Genomic DNA, 25,550 nt, shown 5'->3' with positions numbered 1-25,550 from the left:
TTGGCTCCACACCTGTCTGTCCAAGGTGTCCTTTTTCTCTTTTGCACCATAAACAGGATAGGATGAGGCCAGCACATGCTCTGGGCATAAAAACAGCAACGCATTCAGATTCCCTATGTACCAGCCCTCTTAGGGCCAGGGCCAGGACAGGTGGCTACAGTCAGGATTAGCAATGGAGCCAGGAGGCCTGGAGCTAAACAGCTGCAAAGGCTAAAGCCTGCCTCTCACCCACTGGAAGCACATCTATGACCAGGAGTACACAGTGGACAGACAGTGGGATCCCAACAATGGAATCTACAAAGAAGTGGGGTGCCAGGCATGAGAGGACCCTGTCGGGGGTCCTAGATGTCCTATGCTGACTAGTGTCAGAGATGGACTCACCTTTCCCTTCATAACACACTCGTCCTCTTTTCTTCATCCCTGCAAGAAGTTGTGTGTCAACCTTTGAAGCCTCAACACTTAGGCAGAAGGCTGGCCTAGCCTGCTGAGGAGATGGGATGACAGACAGACTCAGAATGCAGCTCTCAGCCCCACCTTGGAGGACTTCACCCAGTAAGGACAAGAACAGCCATCATCAAGGCCCAGCAGGGAAGGAATGATTTACAAGCTGTAGGTGGGGTGGAAGGCACTGTGGGGATGGGGAGGGTGTTGATGGAGGGGACAGAGAGAAGGGAAATTAGACACAGAAGACAGGGATCCCCAGAAGAGAACTTGGGTATGGTTGAAGGGAAGCCACCATGGTTCCTTCCTTCCCCACTTCCTGCTTCTACCTACTGAGCAGATGCCCAGCAGCCTGGGAAGTCCTGTCAAAAGGACCCACAGCAGGAGCTGTGAGGATACCAGGGTAGACTCACATGTCACAGCTCAAAGGATGTCCAGGAAGTTATTCCTCACAGCTTCCTGTGTAATTCACCTTGACTGCATACCTGGTCTCGGGGGTGACACCCCTGAGGCTCACTCGGAGATAGCTGCTGGACGCTACTGTGACGCACAAAGAACACTGGGGACAAGAGCAAAGGATATGTGACTGACCCCCATGGGTCACAGCACAGCTGGAGTTCAACAGCAGACCAAGCCTTAGGGCTTGGGGACTCTTGAGTGACTAGGGTGAGGCATGGGAATGGGAGCAAGGGTCAATGGCTAAGGATCTCGGAGAACTTGGACGTGAGAAGTCAGCTCTTCAAAAATAAAATGAAAAGAACTATTCCACATCATTCACAACTGCCTAGAGGTAAAACGACAACCCGATGACCACGGAAGAATGAACAGACCAATCAAACTCTATTATACAGTCACAGAAAGAAACGGAATGCTCATGCACACCACAGTATAACCAAACTGGGAGAAGTCATGCCAAGTGGAAGAATCCACTCACTGAAAGCTGCAGACTGCTGCAGAACATAGTCTCCAATGTTCTTTGACTTAGGCCATCCTGAAACACCCAGTGTAAACTGGGAACACGCGTGAACCATTCTAACTCTATACACTTTTAACAGCTTACAATGGAGTGCACCCGATAAACATATCCTGGACCTGAGAAATCCCAGGGCAAACATGACGAGATGAGGTCAGCAGACCAGTGTTATCTGGACTGAGGCTAAGTTCAACAATCCACTGAAACTTAGTGCCCAGGCTGGATCAAGGATCCCACAGTGACTTGTATGCAGACTACCTCCAGAGAACACCAAACTCCCCTGAAACCAAGAGATCAGAGTCACAGAGGAGTGAGGTGCTCAGCATCCCAACAGAGCCTGAGGCTCATGCACACCCTCTCTGCATTCTGCTACTGCCAGACAATTTCTTCGTGCACTGGGCCATTCTAGAACCTTCTTTGGCTCTGCAACATCTGAGCTCATGGATATCTAGGGATCCTGGGTAATGTTGCTGAGCTCTGATGACTCAGTCTGGATGGATCTCTCCCAGCTGCTCACCTTGGTTTAACTGCTGTTCAACCTGAAGGTACAAGTTCTTCCTATGTAAAATGCAGCTCAAATGAATGCTTGGCCCAAGCCACCTGGCCTTGAGAAGATCAAGGGAGACAAACCTACTGGAAAGCAAGTGGCAAGCTTAATCATAAACCCGAGACAGAGGAGTTTCCCAATACTCAACAAAACCCGGGCTGTCTTTCCCTGTTCCCTTTGTCAAGCATCAGTTAAAGCCCTCTTCCTTGGCAAGGCCCCTCACAGCTCCTCAAATGACACCCTAGCACCAAGAGTTCAGTCAGCTCAGGGGAGCCTGTCACCTGTCCAGGAGCCACCTTCTAGTACATAGCCCAGACCTGCTTCCTGGGCTTGCATTCACCACTGGAAATCACCACCACATTCTAGCACAACCAAGTTCAACAGCTATCTATAGGGATTCACAAGGCAGGTGGTTCCCAAAGTGAACAAATTAACATACGGGCTTTAAAATGCCAAAAGACACAAAATCTATCAAGGACACAAGCTTGATGATGGCTTCTCTCGATGGCTTCTGGGAGGCATTCAATCCCTTCTCAGGGGCTGGATCATGCTCAGCTAAGTTGCACAGGCCTGTCTGGGAAGCCTTCTTCTAAGACCAGGCTCTTAGCTACTTTGGCAGCCAATCCTTCGAGAATTCTGTAAAGCGGGGCACCCGGGTTTAGCTTCCAGTACCACATGGCAGCTCACAATCACCTGCAACTCCAGTCTGAGGAGATCTGTTTGACATCGTCTTTTGGCCATGGGGGCACTGCACTTACATTCTGCACAGACACACACGAAGGCAAAACAGCCACATACACAAAAATAAATAAAATAAAATAAAAATTTTAACTATTGTTTTTAAAAGAATCTGGTAATAATGGTGTGAAGGAAATCACTGTACCTGTGAAGACTTGCAGGAACAGCAGGAGTTTCGAAGCCTCTGTGAACCCCCCTAGAGTGTCCTGAGCCTAGGAAACACCACACGTTCTCAGGGAGAGGGAACAGACATAAGATGTATTCACTGAGAGTATACTGAGAGCTGCTGGCAACACTCACAGGACATTAGACAGGGACAGGAGAGGTGACTCCTCAATGAGACTTTGAACAAGTCACCAATCTTCAAATCTCTGCTCCTTCCACTGCCAAGTGCAGTGTGGCTCTGTGGCCTTTTCAGCACATCTCACACTAGGCCCCAGGACCAGTCTCTGCCCAAGGGAAAATGACAGTCACAGCTAGGTGCCACACACCAAGACAGCAGGCCACACTGCAGGAGCAGGAGGTCCAAGTTTGTCCCTTACTTATAAGCCCCAGCAGCTTCCTGGGGGAACTGAGAAATCCCCAGTGGCCAGGGCCATGTCCCACAAAGAATTGCTGTGCAAGGGCTGGCAGCCATGCCTGGGTCAGGTGCTCCTTGAGTGAGTGGCAGAGACCTGGTGACAAGGCAGGATGCACATGCAAGGGTGAACGTGTGATTCTGCAATTCCTGAAGGACGACCTCACTTGTCAGGGCCTGGGAACCAGGCTGTGTTAAGGCTCTGGATCTTACCAATTGCCTAGTCCCTTTCTTCTCCATCAAGTCTGAGCACATGTTCTGTTCCCCTGTAGTCCTTGAGAATCTTCTGAGACCCTGGCTTCATTCATGTCTACCGATAAGGAAACAACTGTCCAAGGAAACTAGTCTATGCAAATGCTCAATTAATCTATGTAAATCCACACTAATTTATGCAAATACTATGGTGGCTAGAACCAAGAAAAAATGTCTGTGCTTAGAGGGCAGTTGTTTGTTTTGTTTTTGAGACAGAGTCTTACTCTGTAACCCTCCCTGGCCCGAACTTGCAGAGATCCTCCTGCCTGTCTAATAAGTGGTGAGAATATAGGTATGTGCCATCACACCCAGCTTTGAGAAGATCAGTTATAAACCCTTTACACCAATAATTTTAAGAATTCAAGAATGAAAGACAGGACGGAGTATGTAGCTCCGGTGATAAAGGTGTTTGCCTAGCATGCACAAAGCCCTGGGTTCAATCACTGATCCCAAGTTCTGCATAAACCTGTCATGGTGGTGTGTATGACGACAAACAGTGCTCTGGAGGTGGAGGCAGGAGAGTCCAAAGTCATCCTTGGCTACAAAACCAGTTCAGGGCTAACCTGGACTATGTGAGGCCCTAAATAAATAAATAAATAAATAAATAAATACAGTTTGTCTTTCTTACCAGAACCCCTGCATCTATGAATCCCAACAACCACAGGTAAAAATGTTTAGACAAAAAATTCAGAGACTCATGACTGGTCAATGTGCTGAGAACTGGCTGTGAGAACTCAGCAATTTTTATCAGTCTTCTCTAAGGTCCAGGGAATAGCACTGAAGAGAGGGGCAGAAAGAATGTACAAGCAGGAGAATGGGGAGGGGTACTGTCTTCAGAGCATCATTTAGTGCACCCATGGATTCACAGAAGTTGTGGTACCTCTACTGGCAGGTTGGACATGCCCCAGAAGCTGGTATCACACTCATGTGCACATAGGAAGCACTAACTGGATTCAGTAGGTTATAAAAAAAGAAGACATGAAGTTAGAAAGAGAATGTCGTAGTGGTGGTCCAAGGGGACCGAGCACCCGCTTGTGGATTCCAAAGGCACCAGTACTCACACTTGTGTATATCTACATATACACATAATTAAAACTAAAATACATCTTTTTAAAAAATTATGTCTGTACCAACATGTAGACTTTTTCTTCACTGTTACTCCCTCAAGAATACACTGAGTAAAGTAGACAGCACTCACTTAGCAGGCACTAAGAGCCACGTATGGCTGCAGTGGAGTGTGTAGGAAGAAGCAGGAAGGTGACAGTAAATATGGCGCTGTGGTACAGGAGTAGATAGCCTGAGGGGGTCCCCGGTCTCATTCCCCACCCCGTGACTACCAGGGGAGCTGTGCGTATTGTCTATATGCTTTTCCTAAATGGCAGTCTGTTCGGGCACTCTAGGCATGGGGCTGGGAGTGAGTGAGTTTCTCTGATTGGACTGGAAGGGTCTTCCAAATGCAAGAGTATTTCATCAAGACATTCTAAAGCCCTCAATATAAACAACACTGGAATTTTGCTTACTTTACCCCGCCCCCAAGCCTCAAGTACGATGAGAATGTCTTTCTTATCTGTCCCTGGGACCACACCTGTTTAAAGGAAGGTGAAGAGACCATCGGAGCCACTTAAAAGCCACCAGCATGCTTAGGTTCCTTCTGCTGTCCTGGCTCCCCAGACGCCTTCACTGCTGCTCTCGCCCGCCTTCAGCTGAAGCCCTTTCTTGAATGAGGACGCACAGACTTTGTGGCTATTTCAAGCCAGGGGTTTTGGAAGATACCAAGAACAGCCTCCTGTAGTCGCTATGGACCAGGCGACTACTTAATCACCTGCCAGAAACTATGAGATCACACTTGACCCCAAACAGGCCCACAGGCACCCAGGCTAGTCAGGCAGTGGGTATCAGTTACTATGACTCAGTCTGAAAGCCAGTGTCTCCTGTCTAGTGTGTGACTCGATCCTAAATTCACAGCTCAATAGTGAGCCCGTGACTTCCTCCCATAAAGCCACACCCACTAACGGTTCTGTGGCCTTCAGGTGGCATCACGGGCTGATGGCTGAGCCTTCAACATATGGACCTCTGAGGGACATTCGAGATCTGAAGTAAACACACAATCAAAATGTGTTAGCGACTCTCCACAATGTCCAGGCAGGAGGTAGCTGCACAGAGTGGCTTCACCTGGCCCCCTAAAGAAAAAGTTGAGCCTTTTAGACCATTTAATTTCTTAATAGTATATTTGACTTTTAAAAACACCATCCTAGCATGAAGTTTCGCCCATTAATTTCTACTTTGCAGCTCATGTCAGGGTTCTCCCTAAAAGTCAGTGAAGGGATCAGGGACATGGCACATGCCCAATGGCTCACGTGGCCTCCCAGGTACCAGCTAAGGAGTGAGTCAGCAGGAGGTGGCTTGGAAGGCACACACACCTGGTGGAATTGTAGGCCTGGGCTTTGCTATCCCATAATAAGCCTCTGGGCTAAAGCTGGATGGGCCCTCTCAGAGGTGACTTTTCTCTCTGTAAAATGGGTAGCACATACAGCGTGCTCCTGGCCTGAGACAAAGTGGCAACAGCTGGTGATGGTAGAAGCTGCAGGCTCTGGAGCTCACACTCAGGCTTGGAGCTTGTGGGGAAGGATAACAAAGGGCTCAGGCGCTCCACGACCTCAGGCTCCCTGTTTACCTTAACTGTCTCAGGTGAGAGACTAGGAGTTAGACTCCCTGGTAGACAGACAGGGAGGGGGCCATGGTTAGGTAATAAAGGTGGGAGTCTCCTGCTTCTTCCTCACCCTCCGGACTTGAGACAAAAACCTGGCAGCTTAAAACAAACACCTTGCCTTGTCAGCCTTTGTCTCCCACCAGCCAGTCCCCTGCTGATGGACTGGCTCAACAAGTTCAAGGCTGGATCAGTTGTGAGTCTGTCAACTAGGCTATCTTTCTTCAAACTGACTAACCCGAAATTAGGGGAGGAAAACAACAGCAACAACAACAAAAAAAAAAAAAAAAAAAAAAAAAAAAAAAAAAAAAAAAAACCCAGCCCTAAAGAGACTGATTTCTGCCTCAGCTTTGCAGAGGGCCCCTTTCTCTGTGTGCCTGAAGCATGCCCATGTTTAAGCCTTTCTTCAACTGTTAGTTCTGTCTGCTCCTGTTTTCAGTGTTGGAGATTTCGCCCATGCAGCCTATGGTACAAGATTTTTCCTGTCTTTTAATTCTTTAAATGGCAGAGAACCTATCAAGCCAGACCCCTAGACTGAACCACAGGTACATATGTTATGAATGTGTGAGGAACCTTGGCCAATTCCATGGCAGGCAAGGTTGACGGAGGCAGAGGGACAAACATGCCAGGCAGACAGAGCTTAAGTGAGACGTTTCATTAGAAGGGGGAGGGTGGGGGAAGAAAGGAGAAAAGAGGTAAAGAGACACAGAGAGAAGACAGAAAAGAAGAGGGGGACAGGAAAAGTCTTAGTCTGCCCCAAGGGAACAGCGGGAAAGAGAGGAGGCAGGAAGAGAGCTGGAAAGACAGCCTAAGTGGGCAGGGTCTGTCTTTTAGGTCCTTTGCACCTACTTGCAGACAGCACAATCATGGAACCCTGGGCTAACCAGGGTACTGCCTGAGTACATTCTGTCTGGTGACAGGGGCAGGACAGAATAATGCCTGAGTCTTTACAACATGGGCTGGTCACACTAGTCTCCAAGATGACCAGATCACACCCTCATATGGTCCATCACTTTGAATGGCAACATGCATGGGCATAGGGCAAAATATTTCCAGGAGAACCTATATTGCAGGTGCTCCACTCAAACCACAGAAATGGCCACCAGCAGAACTCTGGGCATAGAAACCCTGGGAAGCTCTCCATCTCAGTGATCTCCAGGCCAATCAAGCTGCAAATTTAAAGACCAAGAACATTTGTTTTCCTGGAATTAAAAATCACAGGAACAGACCCCAAGGTATCATGGGAACTGGGCTCTTTGAGTGCTGTGACCACTGGCATCTAGTCCCCAAACTTCACTCAAAGATCTGTGACCTCAGGGTGCACCTGTCTCACCTCACTGAGTTCCCAGGTGGGAGACACCAAGTCCGGCTCGCTCATCTGAGATGCAAAGCCACCCTAGGGCACCTCTCCTCCTATTTCCTCTTCCCTGACTGACATTTTGCTGGCCCAGTGAATCTGGCAGAGTGCCAGAAAAAGCAAACCACACAAATGCCACCCAGGGAAGTGCTGTGTGTTATGGTATCAGTCTTTAACACAGGGGCCACAAAGCAGTCTCTTTAGTTTTCTCTAACACAGGTCAGGATGGGGCCTGCTCAACCAAGCTCTACCCTATAGCCAAGACTTACAAGTCTGAGGTGGGGGAGGTAAGCCTGAAGTGGAGGAGGGGAGAAGCAGCCCCTTCCCCCATTTCCTGCTGCACAACCCTCTGGAATCCCCTGAATTCATCCAGAAAGAATCACCGCACAGCGACTGATAGTAATTTCAAGCCCCGGCCCCCCTCTCGCCAATGCCAAGCCAAAAGAACGTGAGGAATGTGGATGGCTCTCAGCTTGTTTCCACAACCCAAACAGATCAGCGCCTACAGGGCAAGGAACTGCACTTATAAGGAAAAGCCTTGCTGCTGGCCACTTCCTGGGCGTTAAAACCTCAGACCTCGGGAACCTGAGCACTGACCCCAGGACTGACAGCGCTTGAATACTTCGAGGTATCCCAGGACACCCAGGCATTCTCCCTACCCTAGCACACGTGTGCACTGGAACACAGATAAGACAAAGAAGATGGGGAATGACATAGAAACAAACAAGCAGCTTACTTGGCTTCACAGAAGGCTCCGTGGGGCTTAAAGAAAACCCCTAATAAAGCCGTGTGGCCAGCGATAGGCTTTATTTAAACTCATACAAGCTCCAGAATGGAAGATGGCATGACCCTGCAGCCGTTCTTCAAACTCCCCTTTCACCCCCAGAGCAGGAAGAGCCTTGCACTCAGGGGTATAGCCAATGTTTTCCACTGGGCAGGGAAAAAGATAGGTACCTCCATACCGTGTGGTAATTCCTCTCCCACTGACTCTACAGTGGTCCTACTGACAGCCAGAAGGGAAAGGTCAGGACAAACAGGAACTAATCGGAGCACCCACTAATCCTCTTCCTCCTGACACACACACCTCCCCAATTGGAAGGGGGGGGTGATCTGTAACCTCAGGGCCAATGGAACCAACCACTCAACACTGGAGTTGGGAAACTCATGTTACAATAACAGTCTCTTTGTGCAAATGCAGGACAGGCGACTGGCGCTGCCCCATGCTGTCACCAGAGAATAAGCTGTTGCACTGGTTTGTCCACAGGACATGAATGGGAATTCACAGAAAGTAAACGGGGATGTGGCCATCCTGGAAATACACAGGTGCCAGCTTCAGACAACTGCCTTCCCCAGCTGGGCACACTGTGAGCTGGAGGGCATGGGGGGGGGTAATAAGGGAGATGCTGATGGCAACTTATGCGAGTTACTGCTCCCTGCTCTAGTGGGGCTCTGTGTGCTGGGAGCCTTCCCTCCTCTCTACCCTGGACACACACTTCACCGTTCTGTGCATCTCAAGCGTCAGTCGCTGCTGCTGGGCAGTGGGTAAGGGCAGCGGCTTCATCGAGGCCCGCTTACCTGCTGGGGGATGTTGGCCTCCCGCTGTCAGAGGAAGAACTCCAAGACCTGGCCTTCCATCCAGGAGAAGAGGGATGCCCTAGGAGACAGAGAGGGCAGTGTGAGAAGATTCTGAGAATGGGCTCTGTTCTAAGGGTCCTTTCAGGGGTGAGATGGGGGATAGACACTAGACGACAGCAGATCCTTCACTGTGGGCATTCCAGAGCTGCCCTGCTAGAAGGAGCACAGCAGTCCCCTCTGGGCTAGCCTGCCCTAGGCTAGCCTGCTCTTGCTTCTGCTCTAGCCACTGGCTATTTGTTATCAGAGCAGCAGTTGAACCCAGGCAGATTCCAACCCAATGGAGCAGTGTGGTCCCCTCCTGACATACTGGGGAGGAGTGGGGTACCTCAGCTGGTCTGGTTTTGCTGTGCTCCAGGTCTTTCCTCTTTGAACATGAGCTTCCTGATCCTGGGGTCTGTAAGTACTCTGACAGGCTCTGGAATGCCCACAGTGAAGGATCTGCTGTCGTCTTGGTGACACAGTGAGACAGCCACAGAACAACACCAGCAAGGGTAGACTCGACTACCACACAGGATATGGTGGGGCTCAAGGTTTGAGTCCCTGGTGCCATCTACGACCTGGGGTGGTTGTCCTGCTGTGGGCATTAATAGGAGTGCTGTCCTGGGCAGGGTGGGAAGCCACTCCGCCTGCAACAGCGCTCATGCTCAGACACCTTCACAGACCAGCATTTGTGATCCACATCCATGTAACACACAACCCTTCCCTGTGTAGCCAGGGCACATGCTGAGATTTCAGAGCCCAGTCCTCACACATGAGAGCTTCAAAGGAAACACAAACCTCAGATGTACCAAAAGGTGAGGACCAGAGGACCCCAGAAAAAATGCCACGTGGGAAAACAGATGGGTCTTGTAAACACACAGGCAGTGTTTGACATCACGGGCACCAGAAAAATGTCACTCAACATGACTTATACCGCCAAAAAAGCTTGGACGATGTAAGAAGTGTTCATAAACAAGAGAGACCTCATTCCCAAAGGAGAGACCAAGCAGGCACCAGAGTCCAGCCATCAGGCTTGCTAAAGAATAGCCAGCCATGCCGTTCTTGGGTCAAACAAGTCCTCAGAACTGGGGAATCCCTGTCAGAGTACTTACAAGACCCCAGGATCAGGAAGCTCATGTTCAAAGAGGAAAGACCTGGAGCACAGCAAAACCAGGCCAGCTGAGGTAGCCCACTAACCACCTGCTCTTGCAGTGTTGAGAAACAGGAGGGAGAAGGTGGCTGGGGGTTGCTGTGCTGGAATGCCCATCTACCCCTGTCCACCTCTCTTCCTCCTTCTCTAACTCTCTGGAAACCCAAGGTCTCTGCATAATGAAAGGCATGACTAGGAAGCCAGGGCCCATCAGCAGTCATCATAAAGTCTAGAAGATGGCCACGTCTCCAGTTGCTCCAAGAAACACCATTGTCGTCACAGGAAGGAATTTGGGGAACTCCCTAGAAGCCCAGTGCTGAGATGACAACATTGCCTTGTTTTCAGGAGTCTCAAAACACCAGTATCTTTTCATGCTGCCCAGCAAGAGGGTGCCCGGCCACCTTGGTCATCTCTCATGGTCATGGAGGACATGAAATTTCAGAGGTTGACCCTAGCTGAGTGCTACAAGGCTGGGTAAGGGCTCATGGCCACCATCCCACCCAATTCAAACAGCAAACTAGAGACCAAGGCTGTCCACACCCCATTCCAGGATGGTTAGTGAGCCTCTGTTTCCACATTCTCAGAGGACCTCCCAACAAATTCATTCATAGGCAGCGGTAACTCAGAATATGATTTCATCTGGAGAGAGAATCTCTAAGAAGGTAAAAAAATGAGATTAAGACTCTAATCAAGAAAAACCAGGTGATTTGCTAAAATGGAAAATGTGGAGATGGGCATAACACATGGACGTGATGCTGGCAATGGCCAAAGGCCTCCAGTTGCCACCAGAGCTGGGGCTGGGCCCGGGGGCAATCCCTTAATGTGGCCCCTGAGGGAACCTCCTCTGCACCCACTCAACACTCATGCTGGACTCCAGGTATCGGAACCGCAAGAAATGTAACTGTAGTTCTGTGTTAAAACCACCTATCAAATAACCCACCACATCCCACACAGTCATCTGAAAAACAAGGAGAGAGGGTCTCAGGGTCTGCCATCCTGCATGCTGCTGAGGGTCACGAACTTGAGACAGCTAACGTCCTCACCCACCTCCCTGTTACAAATCTTCAGGGCAGGCCCCGCATGGCTCTCTATTCCAGCCAACATCTCAAGGTCTGCACTCTGTCTCAACACCCTGAGACAGTGCTCCAGCAGACATCTAAGATCCAAGTAAGTCTCATGCCTGCATCCCCAGCCCTCCCCTGGGCAGAAACAGGTGAATCCTTGCCCTCGACCAGAGGCCGGCGAACCCACCCATATAACAGATGCTTATGTGTCTTTAAATAGTTGGGGGATGGGTGGAGTGGATCAAAAGATGAGTATTTCACGAAGTGGCCATTATGTGAAATTTAAATCTTAATGTCCTTACACTGATGTCTTACTGAATGAGCCAACGTGTCAGCTACTGTCTCCTGTAGCACTTCTGTGCTAAACCAGGAGGCAGCTTCAGAGACCTTCTGGCCCACAAAGCTGAAAGACCTGTTTCCTGGCTTTCCAGAGATGTTTACAAGCCCCTGTTCCATGCCAGGCTACTTACGCAACGGGCACAGGGCCAGGCAGCTGCGGGCTCAAGTTAGAGGCAAGTGGGGCCCCACCCACAGGTGCGGGCTAGAGGCCAGGAATGGTGCCAAGGGCAGCCAGCGCGGTGAGGGCAGGAGAAGCGCCCACAAAGGGAAACAAGAACTGTCCCAACCCAACTTCAAAGTTCTAACCTGGAAAGGGCAAAAGCACTCCAGGGTTCCTTCACAAAGGAGAGGGGCAGTCCTGGTCCCTTCAGTGGCATGGTGCCTCCCAAAGCCTTCCAAGGGCAAGTCAGCTCCATCAGTCCCGTGACGTCCAACAGTGACCTGAAATTTCAGCCTGGCTGTGCATTTAACCCCTGGCCCACTCTCGGGAAGGCCTGTGCTGGGAGTGAGTGAACTACTTGTGCTTGAAAAGCTGTTCATCCAGGTTTTGACTACCTTCTTCACCTCACTGGTCAGTTCCCTCAGAGCCCTCACAGTCCAACCCACTTCATACTTCTGGACGCTCCCAACAGAAGAGTTCTTATTAATTTTTGGTTTCTTGAGACAGGGTCTCCTGTAGCCCTGAAGACCGGCATGGTTTTACATTTGTTATGTTGCCAAGGATGGTCTTTGAACCCCCGATCTTCCTGCCTTCCCTTGGGGCTGAAGTCTGTAACCTGCTATATTTGTGACCACCATCTAAAAGCTACTGAGGAAGCCACTTCCTCGGGCAGGGTACAGCCTGAGCTCTGATGATGACCCAGGAACCTTCCTGAGAAACCCGTGAAGAAGGACCACCCATGGGGACCATGGGAATGAGCAGTTCATCTGCAGGAGTGTGTGTGTGTGTGTGTGTGTGTGTGTGTGTGTGTGTGTGTGTGTGTGTGTGTGTGTGTACAGCCTGGAACAGAGGACTGGTGACTGGCAGTCACACATGTATGTGTACATTCAGATAAGCCCACCTCACTCTCTGAACCCCCATTTCCCTGCCTGTTAAAACAAGGCTCTCCATAGCAAGTAAAGAACTTCAATGTGAGTTTCCTCCCTTCCGTCTTTCCAACAAGCCCATAAGGACAATTTGGGAGAATGGACCTTGTCCTTTATGTCTTTGAAACAGAAGACACCCAACACTTAGCACCAAGTACACAGCAGAAACTTGCCCAATTGCTTAGATCTGGGTAAGGCTGGGGTTCCCAAACATTGGACTGTATCAGAGAACTGGTTACCCCAGACCAGTGCCTGTCCCCTGACTCTGAAGACTAGGGCGGCCTGAGAATGAACGCTACTCACAGGGTCCCAGCCAACACTTTGGAAATCACTGGTATAGTGAACCCAAAATGTGTTTTCCCATCTGTCATCTCAGTTACTGTCCACTGCAAGTCTGAGAGCCGGCTTGACAGGTGTCTCCAGCATACGGAGCAGAAAAGGACCCGAGGCAGACCAGGGAGGGCTTCACTGACCTCATCCTCTCGTGTGGAGGATGGGGGAGGGCAGAGCTGGAATGGCCACCCAAGGCAGTACACAGCAAGCATCTGTAACCTCGATAATTAGAGGAGCGCAAAGGTAAAGGCAACAGCCTTAGACAAAGCAGGCTGCAGAGACCGGATGTCTGCAAGCAGGGACATAATGCAGTCCCATGTTACACTTCCTTCCTTCTGTCCCTCACAGGTGACAAAACCTCCCAAGTCTAAAAGTTGGATAAAGTTAAATATCCTGCCTAAAGCAGATGAAGACAGCCATGGCTGAGTCTTGAGAGAGTTCCTGTCTCCACACAACATGGAGGGGGCTGCAGCAGAGACCAAGAAAAGGTAAAGGTGCTACAGACATGGGTTTTCCATGAGCAGGGACTCAAATTCCGGATCTGCCATGGAATACAGTGAAACCCTCCCTCCCGGATGCTGGGCAGGGTAATAAGATAACACTCGTGCTCCCTGTAGTTGCCAGTTTTCACAGAGCTCTGATCCCACTTTTAGCAACCCTTACCAGTCAACTCTCCCTCCAGCAGCATAGCAGGGCAGCCGGGAGAGCCGTCCCCTGCTGACCAAGGACCACCAGAATGGGGCTGCCAGCTGACCTCCCAAGTGCTCCTTCCTAGAGGTCAAATCTACTCCTTGGCAACCTCTCACCTTGGCAACAGTGTAAGAGGCAAAGGAGAGAGAAATGCAGCCAGAGGCCTGAGCCTTTCAACGAGACCCAGATTCTTGTCATGCTTGACTCATTGTGGACCAAGAGCCCTCTTCCCTCTTCAGCATTGCAAGGGGGCAGGGGGCAGGGGGCAGGGGTGACAATCACAGTAGAGAAAGCTCAGCCAGACAGGAGCAAAGTGGGAAGGGGGGGTGGGGCTTACTATATAAGGACTTGTGGTTCACTGATGTGATAGGTTATCTCAGACCTTTCCTTTCAAATACACCATGTCCCCGAACAGATATGGAAGCTGAGAGAGGAAAACCAGTGTGTGTGGTGGGGGGAGGGAGACTGTTTGCTGCAGCCCCAAACCTACATCAGGTTACAGCACCAGTCTGAGTTTTCAACATTTCACCAGAATGACGATTCAGTGTCTAAATCCCTCAGAGATGACCATAGCGTTATCCTGATCACGAAGCAACGCCTCCATCGCAAAGAAAATACCTTTATTTGTTTTATTTAGTATGTGAATGTATATATGAGTGCGTGTGTGTGTGTGTGTGTGTGTGTGTGTGTGTGTGTGTGTGTGTGTGTGTGTGTGTGAAGGCCATGTGCATTCATGCCTGCACTTTTGCGTGTTCATGTGGAGGCCAGAGGTCAACTTATCATCCATAGGAGCTACCCTGGCTTTAGAGATAGGGTTTCTTACTGGAACCTGAGACCCACCAATGAGGCCAGGCCAACTGGCCAGTGACCCCAAGAAACCTACCTATCTCCACCTCTCCAGCACTGGGATTACAATCACACACTACCCATTTTAAACATGGGTGCTGTGGAGTAAACTCAGGTTCTTAGGCGTATAGTATAAGCATTTTACAGACTAAACTATCTCTTCAGTCTGTGGGAAATACCTTGTTTTCATTTGCATCTTTTTAAAACCTCATATTTGAAATTTTCCTTACCTCAGCCTCTGGAGTGTTGGGATGATTAGAGGTGTGTGCCACCACACCAGGCAATGTCTTACTTTTAAACACACATTTTTAAATTAAAAATAATGCTAACTTGAAAAACAGGCAATATGCTTGTCACTCTGTCAGACTGCAATGCATTTTGGGAGGAGGCCTTCTGATCTGCGACATGGGGCTGAGTGACCACCCAACCTGCCAGCTAGCTCCTTTTGCCTTGATCCCACAGCCTCCTGGCTTTGGTGAAGCTGAAGCAACCACAGACAGGGCTGAGATCCAGATAGGCAGTGTAGACATGAAGGCTGGGTTCTGCTTTAGTCTCTCTATCCTATGACTTTTCTCCCTATCTGTTCATTCCCGCCTTCCTTCCTCACAAGCTGCATTAATTAGGCATGAAAGGTTAGCAAGCTATAAAGCCAGTCCCCGCCCTACATGGCTAAGGCTCATTTGGCTCCTAGGGATATGAAGTTACAGGATGTCATCAGCTCGCTGTGTCACCTCCTGGTCCTCATCAGCTCGCTTTCCTTCTTGCCTCTGTGAAGCAGCAATTTGGCAAGATTAACAAGCTAGAAATCAGAGGGAGATGAGGTTGCACACAGAAGATGTGCCCGCATGCTTTAGCACAAGACGGAATGGCACCCGAGCCTCGCATGACAAGGACTGTGTGGCTGGCAGGAAGGACAGACTCCCAAGAGCATCGGCACACTTTAAATCTCCCCATGCTCTTCTCAGCATTGTCACTTTGGAGTCATCTGTCTCCAAGCCTACAGGATGGAGCAGAAATATTTCCTGTGAGACCTAAGCACCTGGCCACACCTGTGAGGGATTCTTCCGGACTGAACTGTTTGAAGTGGGAAGACTCACCCCAAAACTGGATCCTTTGATGCTTAATCTGGACCACACCTTCTGCTGGCCGCATAGAGAAAGAACATGGAAGAAGGAAGACTCTTTGTTTGCTTGCCCTCACTCTCTCAGGACAGCAAGTCCATTCCTTCACTGGCATTAGAGCCTGCTTCTTTGGGAGTCCAGAGTATACAGAAGACCAGCTGAGACATCCAGCCTCATGGAATGAATACTTACTGGATTCTTGGAATTTCCACCGGGAGACAGCCATTGTTGGAAGAGTCAGACTACAGCCTATAAGGTCCTCTAATAAATCCATATATATATACACATATATATATATACATATATATATATATATTCTGTTTCTCCTATTACACTTCCCTTTCTTATAACTCTCAGGGGTCACAAGACAGCCTTACAGAAGTCCACACTACAAGAGACACCATCCCATAATGGATATCACACCATAACAGACAGACCCCTTTCAGGGCCCTGCCAGGTTAATTCCAGATGCTGGGAGCTCCCTATAGAAGGTACTCCTCATTGCGGCACATCAGGTCTTGGTAGATACCTCAAGGCAACCCCAGCATCCATGCTTCCTGCCCCCACAGACAATTCTAATACATACTCTCATAGCTCCTCAAGAAGTCCCAACACTATGCAGTCTCAGTAGTCCAAAATGCCATTCTTTTGACAGTTCATCCTTTGCTGGTTTTCTATCTCATCTCATTCTCCTGGCACCCCAAATGCTGCTCCTGAGAGCAGTCACCATCTAAAGTAAAGATTCTGCCTTCGGGGGGCAGGTCACAGCCCACAACAGATGGGAAATGTACAGCTGGCTCTAGGTCACTGGGTTGGCTTTTTGCCTAGATACGAACATGAGGCTGAATGACAGAAAGGGCCACGCTACTCCTGGTTGGTTCTGGTCAAAGCTGGAGGGTGACTTTGTATTGCTGGTACAGAAAAAGCCCAATTTAGAAAGCCAAGCAAATATTTTGTTCCATTATTATGATGCATTTATACCCGGCTAACTCTGAAGGGGAGAGCAAGGGGCATTTATACTTGGATAGATGGGTTTTCATCGATAATACATAAAATCACAATGGGTCACTTCCAGGCTGAGGATCACCAGAAGTCATGGGTTGGGACTCTCAGCTGTGTACTAATGCAGGTGCCCTGGTCGCAGGCCAGTCAGTCATGTCTATCTGTACCACCTCTTACAAAGAAAGACATGCATGTGTGTGTTTGCATTTAAGACAGAGGTAGGAATCCCATATGCTATGGTGTGGACAGTTTGGGTCCTGAAACCTTAGTCTCCCAGACTGGGGCTGCTGAGAAATGGTGAAAACTTGAAGAGCGAGGGCCTGACAGCAGGTCTTCAAGGGGGAGTGGCATCCCTAAAAAGAATTCATATAGCCCTCCCTCTGAGTGAATCATAAAAAGAACGAGCCTCGTCCTATCCTAGACTCCCGGTTTCCTTTCTCTCCCGGTGATCTCACCACCCCACAAGGTCCTTACCACTGTGCCATGCCCCAAACGGTGTACTGGGAATGCTGGCGGGAGGCTCTTAAATCTCTTCTTTACCAAGTAAAACACCAAGAAATCCTGACTCCTCAGGCTCCTTCAATCTACAAAGGGCCCTCAGGTAACAATTGTGTACACCAGGGTTTGGGTGTCTTTAGGGACACACAAACTCGGTCAAACACTGCATACTTTACTTGCCCAACCCCCACACAGCTCCACCCCCCTTCTCCAGAATGCTCTATGAAGACAAGAACTTTGTCCTGTTGGATTGAGCACAGGGAAGCCCCCGGGTCCTGGCAGGCACTCGGTAACTCTGTGTTACAGGGACGGTTTTAGAGGATTCACAATGTACATGCAGGGACACAGACTGAGAAGTCCTCCACTCCACCTGGTGTGGGAGGACTCCTGATGGGTGTGTTGGGGGTGATCCCCTCTGGAGTAGGCAGAAAGCAGAGGTCAGCAGTCAAACTTAAAAAGAGAGGTGTTCTGCTACACTTACTCCCCTTTACAGCCTTCTAAAAAAAATGAATTAAATTTTTCTTGTGACCTATCAAAAGGAGTTGTTTGACAGCATTTTTTCCATTCCAGCATCACCCTGAGAGGCCTCAAATCGGGTGACGCCCACAACAAAGGTCTCCATGGTAACCGCTCACCACCCTCCTGAAAATCATGACTTCACCTCTCATCCCTCCCAAACCCACTCCAGATTGTTACCGAAGAACCTTTGTGCAAACAAACACCAGTGACTGCCTGAATGGCAGGAAATGTGGCAGTTTTTTTCTAATTTTAACTCGCTCCAGGAATGTGTGTGTTCTGAACACTCAGCCAGAGGCCCACATCCCTTTGCAGCCACCTCCAGGGAGCCCAGAGGAAAAGCAGAGCTTTCTCCGGGTGGGGGATGGGGGGTGCCACAAACCCACTCACTCTACCTCGACAGAGCAATCAATGCTCAGAGCAGAGCCTGGGGCCTGAGCACTCAGGTCACAGCTGGGAAAGCCTGGAAAACAATCCTGCCAACCACCGTCTAGGACAGAAGGATTCCAATGAGCCTCTGTTTTAACCCCCTCCATGGAGGGGGGGAGAGGATGGGGAGGGTCCCTGCAGTGAAAGACAGATGAAGAGTTAATATTTGCCACGTTCTAGAAAACTCAAAGACTTTGTAGGGTTCAATGAGAAAAGGGAACCAGAAAACATGCAAAGAATCTTACGATTGGAACAAACACGAACGATAACAAGAGTTTGGGGGAGGGGTGGCAGGTATACCTGCATGGAAAGCCTATCAGCTACACATGGCCCTGGGCAGACCAGCTCTAGTATCACAAGGTAGTCAGTGTGGAGCTGAGGGCAGAGGGCCGCCTGGGGGCTAGGGGTGGGGCGCAGAGGGTCTGATTTCTAATGGTAGTTTGCACACTGCAGCAGAAGACAGAACAAAGCCCTCCCCTGTAATGGTCTATCATCCGAGTAGTCAATCAGGGAACGGGCATGCCACAGAAAATCCCACCCCACAGTGAAGGTGGGGGAAATTCAGTTATGCACCTCACAGGTGAACCCAACCGCAGGCTGGTGGGCCAGAAGGAACCTAACACAGCAAATGACCACAGGCAGCAAAGGCTGATCATCTATTTCAATGGTTCAGGAATTGGGGTTGGTTTAGATGAGTGAAGAGACCCTTTTCATTTGGGGTCTCGGCCTCTCAATCAAAGCTAAAGTCTCATGGCTCAACAGGGAGGAATTAACTTCCCAGATCACCTGGCTGGAGTGGACAGAGGCTTGTGGCTTCCCTGCTGACCCCATGTGAGGCCACCCTCATCCCAACCACTGGGCAGTTTGTGAACGAAACCAACAAGTTATCAAGCATTCTTACTCAATCACAGAAGAGACACTGACCTTTTATTGTACTTTGTTTTGATTTGAGACAGAGTTTCATATAGCCCAGGCTGGCCTGAAAAACTCCCTATATAGCTTAGAATGGCCTTGAACTTCTACTCTTCCGACTGTTGCCCAGAGTGCTGGGATTACAGGCATGCACCACCAAACCTGGCCTATTGGGGCTGAAGGTGGAACCCAGGTCTTATCCACCACTCATAGGCTTTTTTTTTTTTTTTACTTTAAATCTTTTTAAAAATAAGTAAAACAGCTAAGACAGGAAGGACAATGGGGCCCATCAAAGTTAGGGCTGAAGCTCTCTGTCTGGCCTGGCAGTGGCTGCATACGAGTTCTTTGTTGTGATTCTTCAATGACCATGCCCGTATTTTGCATGGGAATCCTCTTTGCCCTCTTTGCCAAACCTCAACAGTGGCCTCAGATTCGACTCCGAGGTGAGGCTGCTCCTCCCAGGCAGGATTAGGGTACTCAAAAAGCACCCCAGCTCTTGACCTTCTACTCAATGCGGGTGCCATGGCTATAAAACTCAGCTTTTCATTAGGTCAGGGCTCCCCTGAAGCATCCTACTGCTGGGGTGTCCGTACCTCCCTGGCAACTAAAAACACCAGTTGTTAACTGTAGGAAGCAGGGGTCACACAAAGCTGCATTGTGTTTGGAAGAGTATGGAATGGATCACTCCAGTGCTGCCTCCCAAAACAGGCTTGAGGAGAACCAGGAATGAGAGCAGGAGGCTTCACCAGTCAGTGCCCTGTGAACCAGGCGTGGACTCCACAGTGAAAGGACAGAGGTCTGGTCCCTGAAGTGAGGGCATTTGTGCCTGCCCCTCACACCTCAGCATCATCAGATATTGCTGAGCTAACAAAGAGATGTGGCCCTTCTCTGTGTGGCTGAAGAAGGGTGATGTATTCACAGGCCAGAGGAGGAACTGCTGCCGGTAGCTGGAACACCAAACTTGTGTGACCATGATGCATAGAAACTCAGGGAGTGAAAATCCCTTCAAGACCCCATCCCAGCACTCCAGCCTTCTCTAAAAAGTGTTCCACGAGCCTCCAGGCCCTTCCTGGAGGGTATACCAGGTATCTAACTGATGGGTCCTCAACTGCAAATTTAAACTCAGAGAGCAATGAGTCAGCATGAGGAATGAGAAACGTGATGTCAGGGCTCTGAAGCAAGCCTGGGGTGGAGAGTGAATGTGAAGTTAGGATGCAGCCAGCAAAACAGGGTGGTCCCAGGACGACAATGCCCAGGGCCCCAGCCTGGAAAAGAAGGTGGACCAGGGGCTGACAAGTCTGGCTGCAAATCTGTCACAGCGCCTCTGAGGAACACAAGGACAGACTGTTGTCAGCTCCCCTTTGTGTGGCGTTCTAGTCTGTGGCTATCCTCTAACAAGGCCAACACCAGTGTACACGGAGGTGTCACAGGGAGGCCACTGGGGTGTCTATCCACTGATCCCACCCCCAACCGCAACATCTGAGAGGCCTAAGACAGGTGGCTAACCACCTTGACTTGTCCTCGCCAGCAAAGATGTCAGTGTGAACGTGGAAACTATGGGCTATGTATGTGCCAGGTGTCCCACCTGAGAAGCTTCAGGTGTGGAGGTCAGAACAGACATGTCCCGGATTGGAACCCAGTACCACCTCTCCCTCCCCAGGAAACCTCCCACAAGCCACAGGCCTGCCCATCAATACTTCAGCTCCTAAAAGCGCAGATACTGTCTCACCTGGGAAGGTTACAGTGGACGGGGACGCCTGAGAGGTACTCAGAACTGCACAGTCCACAGTCAGTGCATCTAAGTGTTTTTGCTGTCCCCTATCCCAGACCTGCTGGGCTAGATGCTGCACTTTTACAATATTACTAGGTCATTTCTGGGCAGGCAAGAAAGATGTGAGAAGTACTGGGCTAGAGGATTCCAGCATGTGTGAGCTGCTGGGTCCTGGTAAGAAAGCAGTCTTCCTAAGACCAGGACCTGAAGTGCAAGGTCCTCTGTGACACACACACACACACACAGACACAGAGACACAAACACACACACACAGACACACACACACACACACACACACAGACACACACACACACAGACACACACACAGACACACACAGACACACAGACACACACACACACACACACACAGACACACACAGACACAGACAGAGAGACACACACACACACACACATACACACAGACACACACAGACACACACACACGCGCGCGCACACACACGCTCACAAATACTCCCAAGGCTTGGGCTCACTCTATACACAGACTAACCCCATTTAACTCAACAGGTGTCTTGATGTGACTCAGTATTTGGGTAAAGTTTAGCCAGTCGACTTTGCAGGAGAGCTAATCCTACCCCTAAATCGTTAGCAGGATTAGTGAGAACCTTGACAGATTCCCAAAACATCCACCCAATTCACTCCAAGGCCAGGGTGCCCTGGGCTCTGAACTTCCGAGCAGTTTATTAATGGACCATTGTCTTCACCACTCCTCTCTCTTTCTCAAGTTCACTTTGCAAAGAGATAAACGGTGCATTGCTTTAGAGGCTCCATCACTGCAGAGAGGAGTGCTCACCTCTAAATGTTCAGGCCAGGGCAGAACAAAAAAGCTGCCACCAATGCGAAGAGGACCGAGGCGCAGCAAGGAGAGGCCCAGAATGACTGAGCACAGCTCTGCAGAGTCCTCCCCACTGTCTTTTTGTCTGGTCCAGGGTCTCAGCCGGGATACCACACATCATCTTACTGTTATCTTTTTAGGCTCCTCTTGACTCTGTAATTTCCCCACAGATTGCTGTTAGGTGACCCTGACAGGTCTGAGGACCAGCCGGGTGCTTTAGAAGCCGCTTTGCAGCTGGGGACTTGTCCTATGGGGTTATGTGTCATTGGCAGGAGATCAAGCACGGGGTGTGTGTGTGTGTGTGTGTGTGTGTGTGTGTGTGTGTGTGTGTGTGTGTGTGTGTGTGTGTGTGTGTGCACGACACACGTCCATTGCCATTACAGTAGGCTGTCAGCAGGGTTTAGCACTGCTAGACGGAACCTGTCCAGCATCTCTCACCCCTTTTGTCTCCAAGCTCCTGTCCCCTCTCTGGCTCCTACTCCTTTTTGCTCACAGATGTTCCTACGCCACTGCCAGCCAGAGGGGTCCAAGACCCAGCTCCCATATGGATTATGCAACAGGAAACACAAATAAAGGGGATGGAAGCCCTGGCTTAACTTCAGGGAGTAACATATGTGAGACCTTCAATTACCTCGCACCTGCCGACATCTGGATGCACTTGAGGTAGCTACTCGGTAGTAGGGAGTGCGCTGTAAGCTCACTGCCGCCTCAGTGGGAATGGTGGGAAAATGGCTAAGAGTGGTGATCTGACCTGTTCTTATCACAAGACAACTTCTGGAAGAAGGTGAATACCACGGCCTTCCACAGACCCTGTACACCAACCTAACCCAGTGTGTTCTCATTTCGTTCCTGTTGCTGTGATAACAATGCCCTGACAAGTAGTAGCTTATGGTCGAAGGGGGTTGTTTAACTCTCAGTTCCAGGTTACAGTCCACCCTAGCAGTGAGGTGGAAGCAGCAGGAATTTGAAGCATCAAGTCACATCACACCCACAACCAAGAGCGGAGGGCAAGCAAGGCATGCCTGCTTAGGGATTGCCTAGCTTTCTCGACTCTATTATAGTCTGGAGTCCCAAACTGGGCTGGCCTTCCCATGTCAGCTAAGGCAATGGAGACATCACCCACAGACATGCCCAGAGGCCAACAGATCTAGAGGAGTCCTCACTGAGATTCTCTTCTCTGATGACTGTGTAGCACACTGACAATGAAAACCAGCCATTCCCTGCTGTATGTATGCTCAGCCTGGGACACTCATCCCCAGTGGTGCTTTAAGTCTGTGGGTATCCATACAGGGATAGACTGGGACCCTAACCACTAGAAGACACAGAGCATCTCAGGGCCTGGACTCTACTGTAGGCTCCTGGGCCGCAGGAACAAGGCTCAGGGTTCAGAGACCAGCTTCTCTGGGGATGGACTGTGTGCTGGAGATGAAGATGACAAGGTGAAGAAGCAGAAGAAACCCGCACGCTCTCTCACACACAGAAGCTAGGAAAACCGAGGAAGCAGGCTCTCCCAGCTCCAGGGGAAACTACCTGTGCCCAGCGGCTGACTTTCAAGGCTTGGGCAAACTGCCCAGTGTCTCAGTTTCTCCACATGCTGAGTGACTCGACTGCCTTGCAGGTCAGATGTTAGAATTAGGCGAGTCCCCAGGCAGTCAATGAAAGACCAGTGACAACAGTTTCCAGGTGGGGAGGTAAAGGACACCACACTCAGTTGCAGCCAAGGTTCTGGGCTCATGTCCCACTGCTGTGACCTCAGTGAGGGCTGAAAGGCCCTGGGACTTGCAGAAGGGGGATAGCAGCAGTGAGGCAGAGTCCAGAGACCTTCAAGGCAAGGAGCCAATTCCATTTTGTGATAACAATCCAACCCACGGTAACACCTGCCTTCCAAGGAAGGAGCTCTCGAGTGCACACACTCACCTTCAGGAATACTCCATTCCCGCACATGAATGACTCCTAAGGCTCACTGCCCACCACCTTCTCTTGCCAGTTTCCTGAACCCCCTGAAAAAGAGGCAGCTGTTTGCAGGACTGGGCACAGCCGGCTCCAAGGGCAGGACCACGGCGCGTGCCAGGCATACTCCACACCGCTTCTAATCAGGGTGTTTTCTTATGATCCCCATTACAAATCACCATCCCCATTACAAATTGCCCTATGTCATGAAAAGGCAGGGCCTGTAGTCATAAAACTCAACCTCAGTGTGAGATGTAGACAGATTCAGATTCTTCCCTCTCCTCAGTACTAGCCAGAGAACAGTCTAAGGAAGGAATGACCCCATGTCATGAAGCTTGCCACCTGACAGGTCTGTGGGCAGTAGTTAAGTAACACTAAAATACAGCAAGGAATAGAGCCCCCCACCCTCACCCCAGATCACCCCCTGTGGGGCTGCACTAGCCCATCTCTAAGGTAGAAGCTAAATCTCCCACATAGTTCCCTAGGCTTCCACAAGGGTCCCACACAACCGGGGATAGGACCTTGAATGCTCTTCTTCATCCTATGGCTATGTTCTGGGGCTGATGAGAAGCTGATGAAATGTGAAGCCCCAGCTGGCCTGGGAAACCACTCAGGGATGCAGTCCCTGTCTGCAATATGGTACCCAGACCCCAGGCTGGAGAAAGGAGGGCAAGGCAGCAAGAAGGTATGAAGAGCCTTGTCAAGGGCAGGGGTTGTCCATCTTCCCTAGAAATGCAATGGCTTAGGCCATGGTTCTGACTCTGTGAAAATGGCCAGGCAGAGTGGATGGTGCAGCCCTGTGGCTATTCCAACCTTGAAGAGGGAGGATGGGTTGAGGCTGTCACTACACAGAGTGCACAGGGGCAGGCAACCCCGTGTTCTAAGTCAATGAAGAGTTTTGCAGATGCTCAGAAAATGAGTCCCCCAGAACAGCTGCACAGCTGGATGGCCTGCAGGTGACCCGAGTGTCCACTAGTGGATGTTGTCCTTGTACTCTGGCCAGAAAAAAATAGCAGGTTGTAAAACTGACCACAAAGGACTCCATTTGAAAATAATGCCTGTGTGACTTATCTTGCAGCAATAGTTATAGATTTTCAATTTCTTCTGCCAACTTACGTTTTCTGAATCTTCTATAGATCACTCAAACAAACACAGCAGTCTCTCTGTGCTTCACACCACTGAGGGCCTTATGTTCTCATCTCAGGTCTGAGTCCATGTCTACATGGTCTACACACTGTCCACCATCACATCATTCATGTTGGCCCTAAACAATGGCTCAGGCCTGAAATCCCACCACTTGGGAAGTAGATGCAGAAGGACCAAGAGTTCAAAGACATCCTCGGCTACATGGTGAGTTGGGCTACATGCGATCCTGTGTCAACAAACAAGCAAAAACAAACAACAAAAGCCCAAATTGCAAGGGTTCCAGGTGGCTTCAGGCAGCAATGGTGAAAGGAAGGTCGTGTCTCTGTGGAGGCTGCGGGAAGGCAGGCTAGAGGCGAAATGCTGAAAAGCCAGCTGTAGACTCTGCACGCCGTCTTAGAAGTCTGGGTCACTAAGAGGTCCTCAGCTGCCCTCAGGCTGGGAGGAGGAGGTATGAGATCCATATTCTGGGTTCTTGAAAAGGGCCAAGACTGCAATGGAGTGTCCACATGTGAGGGTACCGAGTGTGTCTGCTGGGTGAATCCAGGAAGTAAAAGCAGGAAGAACAGCTGGAGGTGAGGCTCAAAGACGCCCGACTAACTCACTGGCCACACTGTGGCTCACAGGTTGTAGCAGGGCTG

General features: G+C 50.0%; 1 protein-coding gene across 2 annotated transcripts in view; it reads right to left on the bottom strand.

Moving 5' to 3' along the window:
- Nucleotides 1-25,550, bottom strand: part of Sh3bp4 (SH3 domain binding protein 4) — a 78,620-nt gene that overhangs the window by 38,196 nt on the left and 14,874 nt on the right. Inside the window, exon 2 of one of the 2 annotated variants that reach the window (XM_027397504.2) lies at nucleotides 9,168-9,246. The exons of the other annotated variant lie outside the window; for it this stretch is intronic. The gene's annotated coding sequence lies outside the window, so the exon portion shown is untranslated. The remainder of the gene's footprint in view (nucleotides 1-9,167; nucleotides 9,247-25,550) is intronic. 2 annotated transcript variants of the gene reach the window in all.

Source organism: Cricetulus griseus, chromosome 2 (genome assembly GCF_003668045.3).
Source record: "Cricetulus griseus strain 17A/GY chromosome 2, alternate assembly CriGri-PICRH-1.0, whole genome shotgun sequence".
Lineage (NCBI taxonomy): Eukaryota > Metazoa > Chordata > Mammalia > Rodentia > Cricetidae > Cricetulus > Cricetulus griseus.
The sequence above is the reverse complement of the archived record's forward strand: the minus strand, read 5'-3'. Positions and strand labels throughout refer to the sequence as shown.